The sequence below is a fragment of the Callithrix jacchus genome, chromosome 3 (genome assembly GCF_049354715.1).
Source record: "Callithrix jacchus isolate 240 chromosome 3, calJac240_pri, whole genome shotgun sequence".
NCBI lineage: Eukaryota > Metazoa > Chordata > Mammalia > Primates > Cebidae > Callithrix > Callithrix jacchus.
Genome location: NC_133504.1, coordinates 141,417,716 through 141,429,438, shown reverse-complemented (window position 1 = coordinate 141,429,438; position 11,723 = coordinate 141,417,716).

Here is an 11,723-nt window from a genome sequence, read left to right as displayed (position 1 = left end):
TGGGAGTTTCCCCGTTCTGTGGGCAACAAAGATCAGTCTGGAAATGCAGCTCCGACTCACCGTTTGCGGATTCGACGAGAGCTCCAATCCTGGGTTGTTCTCACAGCGCCATCTTGAGTCCCCCCCCAGTTAATGTTTTTTATCTTTAGTAGAGACAAGGTCTCACCGTGTTGCTCGGGCTGGTCTTGAACTCTTGAGCTCAAGCAATTCTCCCACCTTGGTCTCCCAGTGCTGGAATTACAGGCATGAGCCACCATGTCCAGCCAAGATTCACATTTTTAATAGATTTGGAAATTCTCAAACATTACCGTTCCAAACTTCATCTGTTCTTTATTTTCTTCTTTCTTTTCTTCTGACATCATACTGTTTGACTCTCGACCTTTTCTCCTCCATGTTTCTTCTTTCACTTTCCATCTCTGTTAATCTGTGCTGCTTTCTGGGTATCTATCATGATTTAGTTCTAGGTTACCAGTTCTCTAGGTGTCTCTAATTGGCTATTAAGTCACCACTCACCTTCTACTTTTTCATTACTTTTCTTTTCTTCCACATAGGTTCCTACTTTGTCACCCGACTGGAGTGCACTGGCATGATCATAACTCATCACAAGAACTCCTGGGCTCAAGCAATCCCCCCATCTCAGGCTCCCAAGAAGCTAGGACTATAAGCACATACCACTGCAATCAGCTAATTTTTAATATCTTGTAGAGATAAGGTCTCACCCTATTACCTCGTCTCAAACTGCTGGCCTCAACCAATCCTCCCATCTTGACTTCCCAACATGTGGGGATTACAAGTGTGAGCCACAGCACTTGGCCCACATATTTGTTTTTTAGAAGTTCTATTTGAGGCCAGGCACGGTGGCTACACCTGCAATTTCAGCACTTTGGGAGGCCAGGATGGGAAGATCGCTTGAAGTCAGGTGTTTAAGACCAGCCTGGCCAACATGACAAAACCCTGTCTCTACTAAAAATACAAAATTAACCAGGCGTGGTGGTGGGCGCTTGTAATCCTCTCTACTCAGGAGGCTGAGGCAGGAGAGTTGCTTGACCCTGGGAGGTGAAGGCTGCGATGAGCCAAGATAGCTCCATGGCACTCTGGCCTGGATGGCAGAGCAAGACTCCATCCAAAAAAAAAAAAAGAGTTATATTTGGATAAACCTGCCTGGTCTTTTCCTAACAGTGCATTCACTGCTAGGGTTTTAAATTCTTCTAGTGTGCCTTTGATCATTTTGAATATATTTATTTTATATTCTTTCCCACTGTCGTTCAGTTATCTCAGTTTCTTAGTGCCATGTATTCTTGATTTTTATCACTCATAGCAGGTCACTTTTCCATGAGTTCTGTGCCTTTTTAGGAACTCATCTTTAATTTGAGGGTTTTTTTTTTCTTTCTCTCCGACCATCTTTTCCAAGTGGTTTGGCATTTGCTTGTGCTAGACAGAACTATCAAAAGCTTAGACTGATATTCATGTTCCCTTCTCACCTGAGAAAGATGACTAATGACAGAACCAGGAATCAGGAAATAAGATCTGAGGTAAACAACTAGAGAGCAAACAGGGTGATATTTTTCCCCTTCCCAAAGCCCAAGCTGCTACAGACAAGCCATTTTTAAACTCTACCTCTGCCAGTGAGTAGAGTTTTTTCTAACTCAGATTTATACATTTTTTAAATCAGAAGGCTCCAGATAAATCTTATAAACTATGTATTATTGGTTTACGATATAGATGGTAGCAGCAGGCTATCACTCCTGCCATAAGAAATAGAAAAAAACATAAGCAAAAACAAAAACCACATATTTTATTGAGACAGAATCTCACTCTGTCGCCCAGGTGGGAGAGCAGTGGCACGATCTGCACTCACTGAAACCTGCTTCCTGAGTTCAAGCAATTCTCCTGCCTCAGCCTCCTGAGTAACTGGGATTACAGGTGCATACCACCATGCCTGGCCAATTTTTTTTTTATTTTACTTTAAATTCTGGGGTACATGTGCAGATCATGCAGGTTTGTTACATATGTATACACATGCCATGGTGGTTTGCTGCCTCCGTACCCTCATCACCTACATTAGGTATTTCTCCTAATGTTACCCTCCCCAATCTTCCCACCGCCTGCTATCCCTCCCCTAGCCCTCACCCCCCCCAACAGATCCTGGCGTGTTATGTTCCCCTCCCTATGTTCATGTGTTCTCATTGTTCGACACCCACTTGTGAGTGAGAACATGCAGTGTTTGCTTTTCTGTTTTTGTGTCAGTTTGCTGAGAATTAAGGTTTCCAGATTCATCCATGTTCCTGCAAAGAACATGAGCTCATCCATTTTTATGGCTGCATAGTATTCCATGGTGTATATGTGCCACATCTTTTTTCGTCCAGTTGATCATCGATGGGCATTTGGGTTGGTTCCAGGTCTTTGCTATCATAAACAGTGCCACAATGAACATACGTGTGCATGTGTCTTTATAATAGAATGATTTATAATCCTTTGGGCATATGCCCAGTAATGGGATTGCTGGGTCAAATGGAATTTCTATTTCTAGGTCCTTGAGGAATCGCCACAGTGTCTTTCACAATGGTTGAACTAATTTACACTCCCACCAGCAGTGTAAAAGTGTTCCTGTTTCTCCACATCCTTTCCAGCATCTGTTGTCTCCAGATTTTTTAATGATCTCCCTTCTAACTGGAGTGAGATGGTATCTCATTGTGGTTTTGATTTGCATTTCTCTAATGACCAGAGATGATGAACATTTTTTCATATGTTTTTTGGCCACATAGATGTCTTCTTTTGAGAAGTGTCTCTTCACATCCTTCACCCACTTTTTGATGGGGTTGTCTGTTGTTGTTTTTTCTTTTTCTTTTTTCTTTTTGGAGACGGAGTTTTGCTGTTGTTACCCAGATGGGAGTGCAATGGCATGATCTCGGCTCACCGCAACCTCTGCCTTCTGGGTTCAAGCAATTCTCCTGCCTCAGCCTCCCAAGAAGCTGGGACTACAGGCACACACTACCATGCCCAGCTAATTTTTGTATTTTTAGTAGAGACAGGGTTTAACCTCGTTGACCAGGATGGTCTTGATCTCTTGACCTCGTGATCCACCCACCTTGGCCTCCCAAAGTGCCAGGATTATAGGCATGAGCCACTGCGCCCAGCCTGTTGTTGTTTTTTCTTGTAAATTTGTTTTAATTATTTGTAGATTTTGAATATTAGCTCTTTGTCAGATGGGTAGCTTGCAAAAAAATTCTCCCATTCTGTTGGTTGCCAGTTCACTCTAATTATTATTTCTTTTGTGGTGCAGAAGCTCTGGAGTTTAATTAGATCCCATTTGTCTATTTTGGCTTTTGTTGCCATTGTTTTTGGTGTTTTAGTCATAAGTCCTTGCCTATGCCTATGTTCTGAGTGGTATTGCCTAGGGTTTCTTCTAGGGTTTTTATGACTTTAGGTCTTATGTTTAAATCTTTAATTGATCTTGAGTTAATTTTTGTATAAGATGTAAGAAAGGGGTCCAGTTTCAGCTTTCTGCACATGGCTAGCCAGTTTTCCCTACACCATTTGTTAACCAGGGAATCCTTTCCCCATTGCTTGTTTTTGTCAGGCTTGTCAAAGATCAGATGGTTGTAGGTGTGTGGCATTACTTCCGAGGCCTCTGTTCTGTTCCATTGGTCTATATCTCTGTTTTGGTTACCATGCTGTTTAGATTACTATAGCCTTGTTGTATAGTTTGAAGTCAGGTAGCATGATGCCTCCAGCTTTGTTCTTTTTGCTTAGAATTGACTTGGCTATGCGGGCTCTCTTTTGGTTCCATATGAAGTTGAAGGTGGTTTTTTTCAGTTCTGTGAAGAAAGTCAATGATAGCTTGATAGGATAGCATTGAATCTATAAATTACTTTGGGCAGTATGGCCATTTTCAAGATATTGATTCTTCCTAACCATGAGCATAGAATGGTTTTCCATCTGTTTGTGTCCTCTCTTATTTCCTTGAGCAGTGGTTTGTAGTTCTCCTTGAAGAGGTCCTTCACATCCTTTGTTAGTTGTATTCCTAGGTATTTTATTGTCTTTGTAGCAATTATGAATGGTAGTTCATTCTTGATTTGGCTCTCTTTAAGTCTGTAATTGGTGTATAGGAATGCTTGTGATTTTCACACATTGATTTTGTATCCTGGGTCTTTGCTGAAGTTGCTTATCAGCCTAAGGAGATTCTGGGCTGAGACAACGGGCTCTTCTAAATATACAATCATGTCATCTGCAAATGGAGATAATTTGCCATCCTCTTTTCCTAATTGAATACCCTTTATTTCTTTTTCTTGCCTGATTGTTCTGGCTAGAACTTCCAATACTGTGTTGAATAGGAGTGGTGAGAGAGGGCACCTTTGTCTAGTGCCAGTTTTCAAAGGGAATGCTTCCAGTTTTTGCCCATTCAGTATGATATTGTCTGTGGGTTTACCATGAATAGCTTTTATTATTTTGAGATACATTCCATCAATACCTAGTTTATTAAGAATTTTTAGCATAAAGTGCTGTTGAATTTTGTCGAAGGCCTTCTCTGCATCTGTTGAAATAATCATGTGGTTTTTGTCTTTGTTTCTGTTTATGTGATGGATTACATTTATAGATTTGTGTATGTTGAACCAGGCTTGCATCCCCAAGATGAAGCCTACTTGATATGATGGATAAGCTTTTTGATGTGCTGTTGCATTCAGTTTGCCAGTGTTTTATTGAAGATTTTCACATTGATGCTCATCATGGATATTGGCCTGAAATTTTCTTTTTCAGTTGTGTCTCTGCAAGGTTTTGGTATCAAGATGATGCTGGCCTCATAAAATGAGTTAGGGAGGATTCCCTCTTTTTGGATTGTTCGAATAATTTCAGAAGGAATGCTACCAGCTCCTCTTTATACATCTGGTAGAATTTGGCTGTGCATCCATCTGGTCCTTGACTTTTTTTGGTTGGTTGGCTATTAATTGCTGCCTCAACTTCAGACCTTGTTATTGGTCTATTCTGGGATTCCACTTCTTGGTTTAGTCTTGGATTGGTATAAGTGTCCAGGTATTTATTTATTTCTTCTAGATTTACTGGTTTATGTGCATAGAATTGTTTATAGTCATCTCTGATGGTAGTTTGCATTTCTGTGGAATTGGTGGTGATAACACCTTTATCATTTTTTTATTGCATCTATTCTATTCTTTATACCTGGCTAATTTTTGTATTTTTAGTAGAGACAGGATTTCACCATGTTGGTCAGGTTCATCTTGAACTCCTGACCTCAGGTGATCCACCCACCTTGGCATCCCAAAGTGCTAGGATTACAGGCGTGAGCCACCACACCCAGCCTCAAAAACCACGTTTTAAGACACTAAAAAACTCTAGAAACAAAATCTAGAGCAATTAAATTCCAGAGAGGGAGAAGTCCTTCCTAGGAAATTGGCAGTCATTTCTCTTCTGTTGCTCTATCTGCAACAGGAATAAGAGTAAAGGTTGGGGTATCTCTGAGGGAAAACACTTCAATCTCTATGGTCCTTTTATACATAATGTCTGACATACAATGAAAATGTAAGAAATGTGAAGCACAGAATTGTGATCTACAAACTAAGAAAAAAAAGACACTAGAAGCAGATACAGATAACTCAATTAAATAGACATATGCACTATATTTAAGGGTTATGCACCTCATAACATAGCTTCCAAATACACAAAACAAACTGACAGAAATAAAAGGAAAGATAGACAAATCCATAATCCTTGCTTTGTATTAATATATCTCCCTTAGGAAATGGTAATCAAGCAGACTAGAATATCAGTAAAGATAAAACCATCTCTATAAACTTTATGAAATAAATCAGTGAAGAAAGGAGGGGCAGGAACAAAAATAAAGCAAGCTTGCAGCACATTTAGCATTTAATCATTAGATCAGCTTGCTCTCTGACCCACTTCCTCATAGTTGTTTGCCTATCACCTGAGGTCAGGAGTTTGAGTTGACTGTCTTAGAATCATGTAGACCCTAGATTATGGTTCATAGTTCTTTTAACTGCTCCATAAACAAAACTTAAACATTATGCAACATTTAGTTTTCCTTCTGAGGTCTGATTTCAGGTCTTGTACACCAGTGAAACTACTGAGGTCAGCTGGTCTGAAAGACCCCACAAAAAGCTGACTCTCTAAAGAATGCAGTATCTACATCCTGATGATTTCATCCCCCCTTACCCTAACCAATCAATGAAACGAATTTTGCAGTCCCTTTCCCCTTCATTATCCCCTTAAAGTCTCCAGTGCAGAACTTCTTGGGGAGATGAATTTGAGGGTCTCCTATTTCCTCACTTGGCACCCTGTGATCATTAAATTCTCTGCTGCAAACCCTGATGTCTCAGTGAATTGGTATTGCCTACTGCTGTGCAGTAGGCATATCAACCTGTTGATCTTTTAAAAAGGATATAAAATATTTGAGTGCTACTAACCAACTTGATTCCATTGAAATTTACGAAATGCTATACTCAAGTACTATAGGTCACACTTTCTTTTCAAGTACACATAAATATTTACAAAATACACCACATTCTGGAACATAAAGCAAGTCTCAATACATTTCAAAGGACTGAAATCACATAAAAATATTCACTGATGAGTGGGGGGCACCAAGATGGCCAAGAGAAGCCAGCACCAGAATGCAGCTCCCAGTGAATAAGACATAGAGGGCTACAGGACTTCACAATTCCAAACGAGATGCCAGGTTTGTTTTTGTGGGACTGACAGGGCACTGAAATTAGGCCCAGGGAAGGAGCCACAGGGTGAGAGCCATCCAGGGGGGCAAATCAAGATGGGGGGTGGGGTGCATGTCCACCTAAAACCTGCAGCTGGCTCAGAGGGGACTTCACCCCCTTGGTGCTCCTTTTCAGATCCTATGCTTACCTCATCCCTCCAGCAACCCATGGTCCACAAGAGCCCTGACAGACAGTGGGGCATCATGGGTGATGAGAAGTGGCTACCGCCAGGCATGGCAATTTGTCACAGGGACGTGGGCAGGAATTTGGACTAATGCCAGCAGGACAGACTGTCCCACAAAGCGAGGTAGAGTTGAAAGTAGGGAAACAGACCGTAAGGCCTGGCAGGCCCCACCTCCAAAGAATTTAACTGAAGTCCTCGCTGCAGAGCTTGGCAGCAAATACACCAGCTTGACCCCAACCAGGAAGATCCAGCTGGGGAAAGAGAGACGCCATTGGGAAGGCGGGGCCAATCTCACCTGCAAACAAACTCCAGGGAAGGACCACCCACCCAACAACGTGACTGAACCTGAGAGAGCCCAGCAACACCCCCTACAGGCCAAAAAAGATACAGCTCCAACCTCAATAGAAAAAAACATCCACTCAGTGACTCCCCCTGCAATCACCAACATCAAAGATTAAAAGGAGGGGGAGGATCCAAGATGGCCAATTAGGAGCAGCTCAGGATTGCACTCCCAGTGAAAGTGCAGAAAGTGAGTGGACGCCACACTTCCAGATGGATTTTTATTGCCCACAGACCAGGAGATTTCCAGGTGGAGGAGCCCCACGGGTCACCAGCACGGCTGGTTTGGCCGGCATGGCTGCTTTGCCAGCAACCCGGGCTGCGGTTTGCCATACAAAATATATGGGTCCAGGCACCATTTTAGCTGGCGATTGGAGCTCCGGGAAGGCAGAGTAGCCCATTCATCTGATTAAAAAGGGGACTGAAACAGGGAGCCAGGCCAGGAGATTTCCAGGCGAAAAAACACTGCCAATCTCAGCACCACTGTTTCAGCCAGCGCAGTCAGTCACCGCATGGAAAATCACACAGATCCTGGCACCTTTTCAACAGGTGACTGGAACACCTGGGAGAGAGTTGACTCTTCAACTAAAAAAAAAAAAAAGAGCTCTGAGGCAGGGAGCCAGGTGATCAGGCTCAGCTGGTCCCACGCCCACAAAAAAACAGCAATTGGAAACGCTCTAGGTTGAGAGTTTCACAACAAGCACAGCTGAACCAGGGAAGGTCAGCTACCCGGGGGGAGGGGCATCCACTGTTACCAAGGCATTCCACCACTATGGAGGTAGTCCACCATTGCTGAGGCAACCCGCCATTGCAGAAGCAACCTGCCACTACAGAGAGAGTCTGCCATTACAGAGGTGGGCCAGCTTTGCCGAGGCAGTTCTAACTACACCCGTATAAACAGGACTGCAGGGAAGTTCACACAGCAGCTGGGTGGAGCCCACAGCAGCTCAGCAAAGCCTCTTCAAGAAGACAGTGACTAGGCTGCCTCCTCGCTGGGCAGGGCAGCCGTGAAAAAAAGGCAGCAGCATAACGGACTCAAAAATAAAGCCCTAACTACCTTGGACAGAGCACCTGGGGAAAAAAAAAATAGGGGTTTATGAGTTCTGCTGCAGCAGACTTAAACATACCTGCCCAGCAGCTCTAAATGAACAACAGAGATCACAGCTCAGCACTTGAGCTCCAATAAAGAACAGACTGTCTCCTCAAGCAGCTCTCTGACACCTGTATATCCAAAGAGTCACCTCATAAAGGAGAGATCAAACTGACATTTGGCGGGTATCCTTCTGGGACAAAGATAGTAGAAGAAACTGGCAGCAACCCTTACTGTTCCACAGCTGCTGCAGGTAACCCTCAGGCAAGCAGGGCCTGGAGTGGACCTCAGCAGTCCTACAGCAGAGGGGACAGACTGCTAGAACGAAAAATAAGAAACAGAAGGAAATAACTGCATCATCAACAAACTGGACGTCCACTAAGAGACCCAATCTGAAAGTCAACAACTTCAAAGATGACATGTGAATAAATTCACAAAGATAGGAAGAAACCAGCATAAAAAGGATGAAAGCACCCGATCCCAGAATGCCTCTCCTCCTACAAGGGATCACAACTCCTCACCAGCAAGGGAACAAGGCTGGATGGAGAAGGAGTGTGATGAATTGACAGAATCAGCCTTCAGAAGGTGGGTAATGAGAAACTTCTGTGAGCTAAAGAAACATGTTCTAACCCAATTCAAAGAAACTAAGAACCTTGAAAAAAGATTTGATGAAATGCTAATGAGAATAGACAACTTAGAGAGGAATATAAGTGAACTGATGGAGCTGAAAAACACAACATGAAAATTTTGTGAAGCATGCACAAGTTTCAACAGCTGAATTGACCAAGCAGAAGAAAGGATATCAGAGGTCGAAGATCAACTCAATGAAATAAAATGAGAAGACAACATTCGAGAAAAAGGGTAAAAAGGAATGAACAATGTCTCCAAGAAATATGGGACTATGTGAAAAGACCTAAGCTACATTTGATAGGTGTACCTGAATGTGACGAAGAGAATGAATCCAAGCTCGAACATACTCTTCAGAATATCATCCAGGAAAATTTCCCCAATCTAGCAAGGCAGGCCAATATTCAAGTCCAGGAAATACAGAGTACACCACAAAGATATTCCTCAAGAAGAGCAACCCCAAGGCACATAATCATCAGATTCACCAGGGTTGAAATGAAGGAGAAAATGCCTAGGGCAGCCAGAGAGAAAGGTTGGGTTACCCACCAAGGGAAGCCCATCAGACTCACAGCAGATCTCTCAGGAGAAACCCTACAAGCCAGAAGAGAGTGGGGGCCAATATTCAACATCCTTAAAGAAAAGAACTTTCAACCCAGAATTTCATATCCAGCCAAACTAAGCTTCATAAGTGAAGGAAAAATAAAATGCTTTGTGAACAAGCAAGTACTCAGAGATTTCATCAACACCAGGCCTGCTTTACAAGAGCTCCTGAAAGAGGCACTAAGCATAGAGAGGAACAACCAGTACCAGCCACTCCAAAAACATACCAAATGGTAACGAGCATCAACACAATGAAGAAACTGCATCAACTAAGGGGCAAAACAGCCAGCTAGCATCAAAATGGCAGGATCAAATTCACACATAACAATATTAAGCCTAAATATAAATGGACTAAATGCACCAATCAAAAGACACAGACTGGCAAATTGGATAAAAAGCCAAAATCCATTGGTGTGCTGTATTCAGGAAACCCATCTCACATGCAAGGATACAAAAAGGCTCAAAATAAAAGGATGGAGGAAGATTTACCAAGCAAATGGAGAGCAAAAAAAAGCAGGAGTTGCAATTCTCATCTCTGATAAAATAGACTTTAAAGCAACAAAGATCAAAAGAGACAAAGAAGGCCATTACATAATGGTAAAAGGATCAATACAACAAGAAGAGCTAACGATCCTAAACATATATGAACCCAACACAGGAGCACCCAGATACATAAGGCAAGTTCTTAAAGACTTACAAAGAGACTTAGACTCCCACACAATAATAGTGGGAGACTTTAACACCCCACTGTCAATATTAGACAGATCAACCAGACAGAAAATCAACAAGGATATCCAGGGCTTGAACTCAGACCTGGAGCAAGCAAACCTGATAGACATTTACAGAACTCTCCACCCCAAATCCACAGAATATACATTCTTCTCAGCACCACATCACACCTACTCTAAAATTGACCACATAATTGGAAGTAAAGCACTGCTCAACAAATGCAAAACAACTGAAATCATAACAAACAGCCTCTCAGACCATAGTGCAATCAGGGTAGAACTCAGAATTCAGAAACCAACCCAGAACCTCACAGCTTCATGGAAACTGAACAACTGGCTCTTGAATGTTGACTGGATAAACAACGAAATGAAGGCAGAAATAAAGAAGTTCTTCGAAACCAACAAGAACGAAGACACAACATGCCAGAATCTCTGGGACACATTTAAAGCAGTCTCTAGAGGAAAGTATATAGCAATAAGTGCCCATATGAGAAGAATGGAGAGATCCAAAATTGACACCCTATCGTCAAAATTGAAAGAGCTAGAAGAGCAAGATCAAAAAAACTCAAAACCCAGCAGAAGACAAGAAATAACTAAGATCAGAGCTGAACTGAAGAGATTGAGACACGAAAAACCCTCCAAAAAATCAATAAATCCAAGAGCTGGTTTTTTGAAAAGATCAACAAAATAGACAGACCACTAGCTAGACTGATTAAAAAGAAAAGAGAGAACAACCAAATAGATGCAATAAAAAATGATAAAGGGGAAATCACCACAGATTCCACAGAAATTCAAACCATCATCAGAGAATATTACAAACAACTCTACGCACATAAGCTAGCAAACCTGGAAGAAATGGATAAATTCCTGGACTCCTTTGTCCTCCCAAGCCTAAACCAGGAGGAAGCTGAAACTATGAATAGACCAATAACAAGGTCAGAAGTCGAGGCAGCAATTAAGAGCCTACCACCCAAAAAAGCCCAGGTCCAGACGGGTTCACAGCCGAATTCTACCAGACACACAAAGAGGAGCTGGTACCATTCCTTCTGAAACTATTCCAAATAATCCAAAAAGAAGGAATCCTTCCCAAATCATTCTATGAGACCAATATCATCCTGACACCAAAACCCGGCAGAGACCCAACAAGAAAAGAAAACTTCCGGCCTATATCCATGATGAGCATAGATGTGAAAATCTTCTACAAAATATTGGCAAGCCGATTGCAACAGCAAATCAAGAAACTTATTCATCATGATCAAGTAGGATTCATCCCGGGGATGCAAGGCTGGTTCAACATACACAAGTCTATAAACGTAATTCACCACATAAACAGAACTATAAACAAAAACCACATGATTATCTCAATTGACGCAGAGAAGGCATTTGACAAAATTCAACAGCCCTTTATGCTAAAA